Source organism: Electrophorus electricus, chromosome 10, assembly GCF_041902795.1.
Source record: "Electrophorus electricus isolate QZ-2024a chromosome 10, ASM4190279v1, whole genome shotgun sequence".
In the NCBI taxonomy this organism is placed as follows: domain Eukaryota; kingdom Metazoa; phylum Chordata; class Actinopteri; order Gymnotiformes; family Gymnotidae; genus Electrophorus; species Electrophorus electricus.
The window spans coordinates 27,329,589-27,335,776 of record NC_137506.1 but is presented as its reverse complement, the minus strand read 5'-3'; positions in this window follow the sequence as shown (position 1 = coordinate 27,335,776).

The following is a 6,188-nucleotide window of genomic DNA, read 5'->3' as shown; positions in this document are numbered from 1 at the left end:
CAGTGGCCGTCCAACACAAAGGGTGGGCGGTGGGTGCTTGGCCGCCCTGTCCGGTTAAGCCTCTTTAACAGCCCAATCAAGTTCTGAGCCAAAAGTGATTTACAAAGTTCACATGGTCCTGCTACTCATAGAGGGAAGATAATGCACCAGGAGCCCCTACTGGTCTGAAGGCTTGCCGAGTCCCTAAAGCACACATGCTTTTGATGGAGTCCCTCTTGACAAGTCTGCAGAGCACAGTTCTTATAAATAAATCTCTTGATGGAGAGATACTCTTGCTTTCGACAGAGGGAGCACCTTACTTACAGCCTACTCTCCTGCACCTTACACTCCCATTTTGACCCACTGATGGCCATGGTGCATGCAAACCTTGCACTGTCCTCTCCAGCCCAATAACCTCATCATTGGTGTGTTGTTATGGAATGGTGCCACACATTTACATCATACATCATTATGTCCAGGCATTTTTTGCAGATAGTAATTGCCAAGCAGGTTGTGTCACATAAGCGTGCATATTCAAAAAAACTTTTAAGGGGGGGGGGGTGCTCAACTTTTGATAGATCTTTTGTTTTCAGCTGTGCTGCTAGACCCCACAGCTGCTAGCTGTCAAAGTAATGGAAGAGACAACAGTTACTGGCCCATGCAAATCACTCCTGGAGCAGACAGATCGTTATTTGAATTGCAGCTGTTTACATACTAGCGTAGGGGGGTGAAGAGAAATTAACCCATCTTCATTATCCAAATATCATTATCTAAATATCATAATAAAATAATCCATCTATTAAGAGTATGTGACAGCCTCAACAGGTTACAAAGAATTGGTAAGCTTAGTCAGAAATCTGGAGGGTTACACACACTTCGTTTCAGGCAAGGAGAAAATGACAACATCTCTAGCCACAAGCCAATCTTTTAACCCTCCTACCCACAAAGTTTATGTTTGTGTGTATGTGTGTATGTGAGAGACAGCGTGAAGAAGAGAAAAGGAGAAGGAGAGATTAAAAGAAATAGCACCACAGACACTCATCTTCAGTAGAAAACCTAGCGCAACAGTACTCAGGAACAAAAATGAAGACAGTGTAGAAAACATCAGACAGCTGGAGAGTGTTTGGGGAATAGTGAAGGAGAAACTTGGCATGTTTACTGCCAGTTTGTGGCAGGTAAGAACATGCACTGAGCAGTTTCACTTGTATCCAAGCCAAAGACTGTACACTAAGTTGATCATCGCCAGTCGTCTCAGAAGCTGCATATAGCCCAACGTTTGCATATACACGCATGCACACACACACGCACGCACACACACACACACACACACACACACACACACACACACACACACGCACGCTTGTCTCACCTTCCATGCTTGCACCGCCCATGAGGGTGTAGCAGCACAGAAGAAAGAAACTGTCAATGTGGCTCTGAAAGGAAAACAAGCTCTCAGAAAGAGCTCATGTAGAAAGCTGATAAGCACTCTTCCATCAAATGAAGTTCAGGCAGGAGGTGACAAAACGATTCTCTTGCTGTGTTGCATTATTTACAAGCTCAGGTGTAATCTGCCCAGAAGACTACAGTACAATCATGGCTGACCTGATCTGAGTCATCACTGGGAACTGGAATGAGGCCCATCTAGCAAAAAAGTTTTCGTTACAGGTAGTTACAGGCAGACCAAAGTAGTTTTGTGCTCATGAAGGTAGTGCATAGACAAAAGACAAAAAACAAACCAAAATATTACTTACACATTTATAATGATGTGAGCCCTACACTCCGTGACAATACTTTGAATTGTTTGCTTGTAAATTAAATCAATGTTGATTTAGTGGCTTAAGTACTTCCTTGGCTATTATTTTATATAAAGTGCATTTAGGATGAGTGTGGCAGAGATAGTTGTGACAGACAGATTTCATAGTATCTTACTAAAGATGCTCAGTGTGTTGTTTTTTCAAATCACATTAAAAAAAAACAAGTTTCAGTTGATCATAAGCCAACTCTTTGCCCCTAAGGGGAGGAATGCAGAAGTGGTGTACTAATGACTCTGAAGGCATGATTGATCGCACTAAGGAGATCAGCACCCACAGCCGATGAGATCATTCACAGTGTCCATTAAGGTCTATGACCTTCTGCAGCAATGATGGAAAACTGTGCATTAAATGTAACAGATGACCTGATCCAGAAAAACATAGTTTTTCAATCATGTTACAAAAGTAGATGAGTGTAATGTTGAGCCTTGGCCAAGGACTCTTATTGGTATAGCATAGAGCTCTTACACAGACAGGGGGTTGAACCCCAGTCTACCACAGGAACAGTATCACTGTTACCCACTACTCTATACCAGCCTCAGAGTGGGTCTTAATTTCTGCTCCTTGCATGGTCAGGACATAAGTCAAAATGGCAGCACAGTAGCACGCAGCGGCCACTCCAGGTCCGATAATGGTGCTATTGTGCTACTCATTTTGTATTTTGTATTTGTCCTGTCCTGTATTTATTATTGTTTATTTAATGTTTATTTAATGACATTTTGCACTATATTGGACTGTTTGCACTTGTGTAGCATGTTGTCTGTTGCACTGTTGTTTTTATGTTGCACCATGGTCCTGGAGGAACATTGTCTCATTTTTGTTGTGTACTTGTATATAGCTGAAATGACAATAAAACCTCTTGAACTTGAGCTTGAACTTCTGGATCCAGTGCATACTGGCCACTGGCCTTTCGGAGACTTTAAAAATTGCGAATTAGCACTAATATAGTAAATAAAAGGCTTTGTATCAATTTGTCTGGTGTTTCTAAAGTATGAATGACAACTTACTGTACCTAGATTCCAGTGGAAAATATGCATTACTACTACCTCTCCATACAATGGAGTCCCTTGCTGTTTTCAAACGTAAACTAAAGATACACCTATTCCATTGATCCATATATATTGATAATATAGATTAAAGATGATTAAATAAATTAATTGCCTTCCTCTGTGTGCATTCTCACTGAAAGGTTCTCGCTTGACGATGTCCTATTCTGAAATGAGGGTCAGTTCTTACCATTTTGGTAAGTATAGGGGTAGTTCTGTGGATTTCTGTGAAAAGACATGGGTGTCTTGTCATCACTGCTGTGATCTCAGATGTCAATCTCTTGTCACCAAAAGTGAACCAGTCTGACTTGTTGTGTACTATCCACTGAGCTACTCTGAGGACAATGCCCAAGCCAAAATCAAAATCAGGGCAGGATAGAAGACTTTCTTCAACTGACAGACTGATAGAAAAACAGGTGAAATGCTACCCAAAGATGTAATATTACTTTGAACACAGTTCAAGAGTTTCAAGTGGTTAGTCTTAGCAGTAACACTGCATCAATTATAAATTATATATATTTTTTGTTTTCCTTAGTAAAAAATCTCAGGCACCACAATGCTGATCTAGACATTGTAAAGAAATGTTTATAGTAAGGTAATATTACTTTTATAGTAAGGTTATACTAGAATTTTTGCACACACAGTTTGTAAAAATGCATTGGGCAGTAAAGCAAAAAGCAGTTTGAGTAACAAGGTTCAGCATGGCTCAAATTAATGAGTAGGCTCATTTCCACACACTGTAATGCTGGTAATTGTCCACTAGATGGCATCAAGTTAATGCATTTATTAGATCTCGGTACGAAATGCTTGTACAACGTTTTTGTTGGAAAAATAACCCAGTAGTGGATTTTTTAAAACACAACTTGGATCCGTTTTATCAATATAAAGAGCTCACCCTCCAGGAGCTATAACCAGTATTCCACTTGTGGAACAGCATGAACCGTATCTGCATTATGACATGTGGTGGGTCCCTCTTTTTCCAGAGCTGACTGCAGGATTCTGCACTCCTCTCTCTGGAAACCTGCACAAGCCTTGTGTTGCTGTACTGCTGATGCATAAGCTATGACCTATGCTGATACCAAAGATATATAGACTGATAATGTTTTCTGCAATATGATCATGCTGCTAAATCCATGACTAGTAGGAGTGAGAGTACTGAAATAGAATATACATAATATTTGACATATTTTACATGTGTATTAACCTTTTGAATTACTTTAATGAAGGTAATGAGTTCCCCAAACCAACTTCTATTACTTCAGTGCAAGTATTTAGCTAGCTCTCTCTCTCTCTCTCTCTCTCTATATATATATATATATATATAGAGAGAGAGAGAGAGAGAGAGAGAGAGAGACAGAGAGAGAGAGAGAGAGAGCAAGAGAGACTATATATATATATATAGAGAGAGAGAGAGAGAGAGAGAGAGAGAGAGAGAGAGAAAGAGAGAGAGAGCAAGAGAGACTATATATATATATATATATATATATATATATAGAGAGAGAGAGAGAGAGAGAGAGAGAGAGAGAGAGAGCAAGAGAGACAGAGAGAGACAATAATAGTACAATAAACATCTCCCACTCTCTCTCACTCACTCTCTCTCTCACACATACAGACAATTTTCATTTAATTTTTTCTTAACTTAGGGGTCTTTTTTATCACTATTCACATGCTTGTCACCATGGAGACCTGTGGCAAAATGTTAACTTAGGCCTGCAACAGGGGGCACAAATAGTCCAAAAAGTAATTTGGCAACAGTCAATTTTGATTACGAGATCTTTCATGCTGCAAATCTTAAAATTACATCATTCTTTAAAGTTTTGATGCACCACAAAGATCATTTGACAATATATATTTTTTCCAACCCAATATTAGGTATAAGTCTTCAGCAATGTCACCTTCAAAATGAAAGGTTTTATCTACCTTTTCTAACAAAAAGACTACATTAGAATTATTGCTCACACAGTTTCTAAATGTGCATTCATTGGACATTAAAAATGTTACAAATAATTCGAGAAAACTGTAATGCTGGTCACTGACCACTAAGAGGAAGCATCGATATATTGTCATCAAACGAATGAATATGAGCATGAGCCGTTTTCCTCACATTTCGTGTTACGACCTGGAGCCTAGACGAGGTCGTAACTGTCTCCACGTACGCATCAAATGCATCTTCGACAGATAATTGTAGACATTATTCTGATGGATCTTCTCCTGGAGAAGTGCTATGTGGTTTATTTCAAATTTTTTATTTACATGCCAGATAATTGAAAGGAGCAATAAGTCATTTCTACCACACACACAAAAAAAGAAAACAATACTTATGAAAGTGACTGTTTTTACTTTTTTTATATATATATATATATATATATATATATATATATATATAGAGTGTAGCTCATATGAGATGTAGAATCAAATGGCTTTGTAGTCCTCAAATGAACCAGTTTATGCTCCATAGAGCAGGTCCCCCACATGGAGGTGGCCATGTTTAAAATATATTTACTTCAGAAACTCTGATACAAGCCACTAGGTGTCAGTATAATAGGTGTTTCATAAATTAATATCATGAAGAAGAAGAATTCTGAAAAATTACTTTTTGTTCCTTTAAACCTCACTGCCATTTAAATTATTATTCTCTCAAACAGCGATAACAACAATGATAATGACAAGAACAACAAACACACACATGCACACATGGAAAAAAAATAATGTCATCTTGTTCATAAATTGTAAGTTTGTTGCATTTGCCTCAGAAATGATGGTCACCATGGAGACCAGTTCTCACTGGTAAATTCACATGGGGCTCATTTTACCTTTCCTAAAATGACACTCATTCTGAAACAGGGTACAACACTTCTAACATAACAATCACAGGGCCACAGCATTTTCCATGCCAGAGGTTCCATAAATGTAACTGGCTGGTTATAGTATTCTGATTTATCTTAGACTGTAATGTTTTATACCATTGGTTTTATACTAATGGCCAAAGAGAGAGGAGGGTGGCATTTCCAGTGATCTAAACTTCTCTTACCCACAAAAGCTGATTGAGACAAGTTGCATTATATAAATGACTATGCAAACTGGTCCCCACAATGTTGATGCTAGCATAGCCTATTAAGTATTCATCCTATCACCATCTCTCCCTGTCTCTCTGTCCCTCTTTCTGTCTGCCCCCCTCCTTTTCTCCCTATTTATGTTTCTCTCTCTGTTTCTCTCTCTCTCTTTCTCTCTTTCTGTCTCTCTCTGGAACAAGTTACTTCATGACTGTGAATCATTGGAGGGAATGAAGTTGTCCCAAGTCTAGTTGTTTATAGAGCACAGTGACCATGGTAACAGTTGATTTCCAAACAGC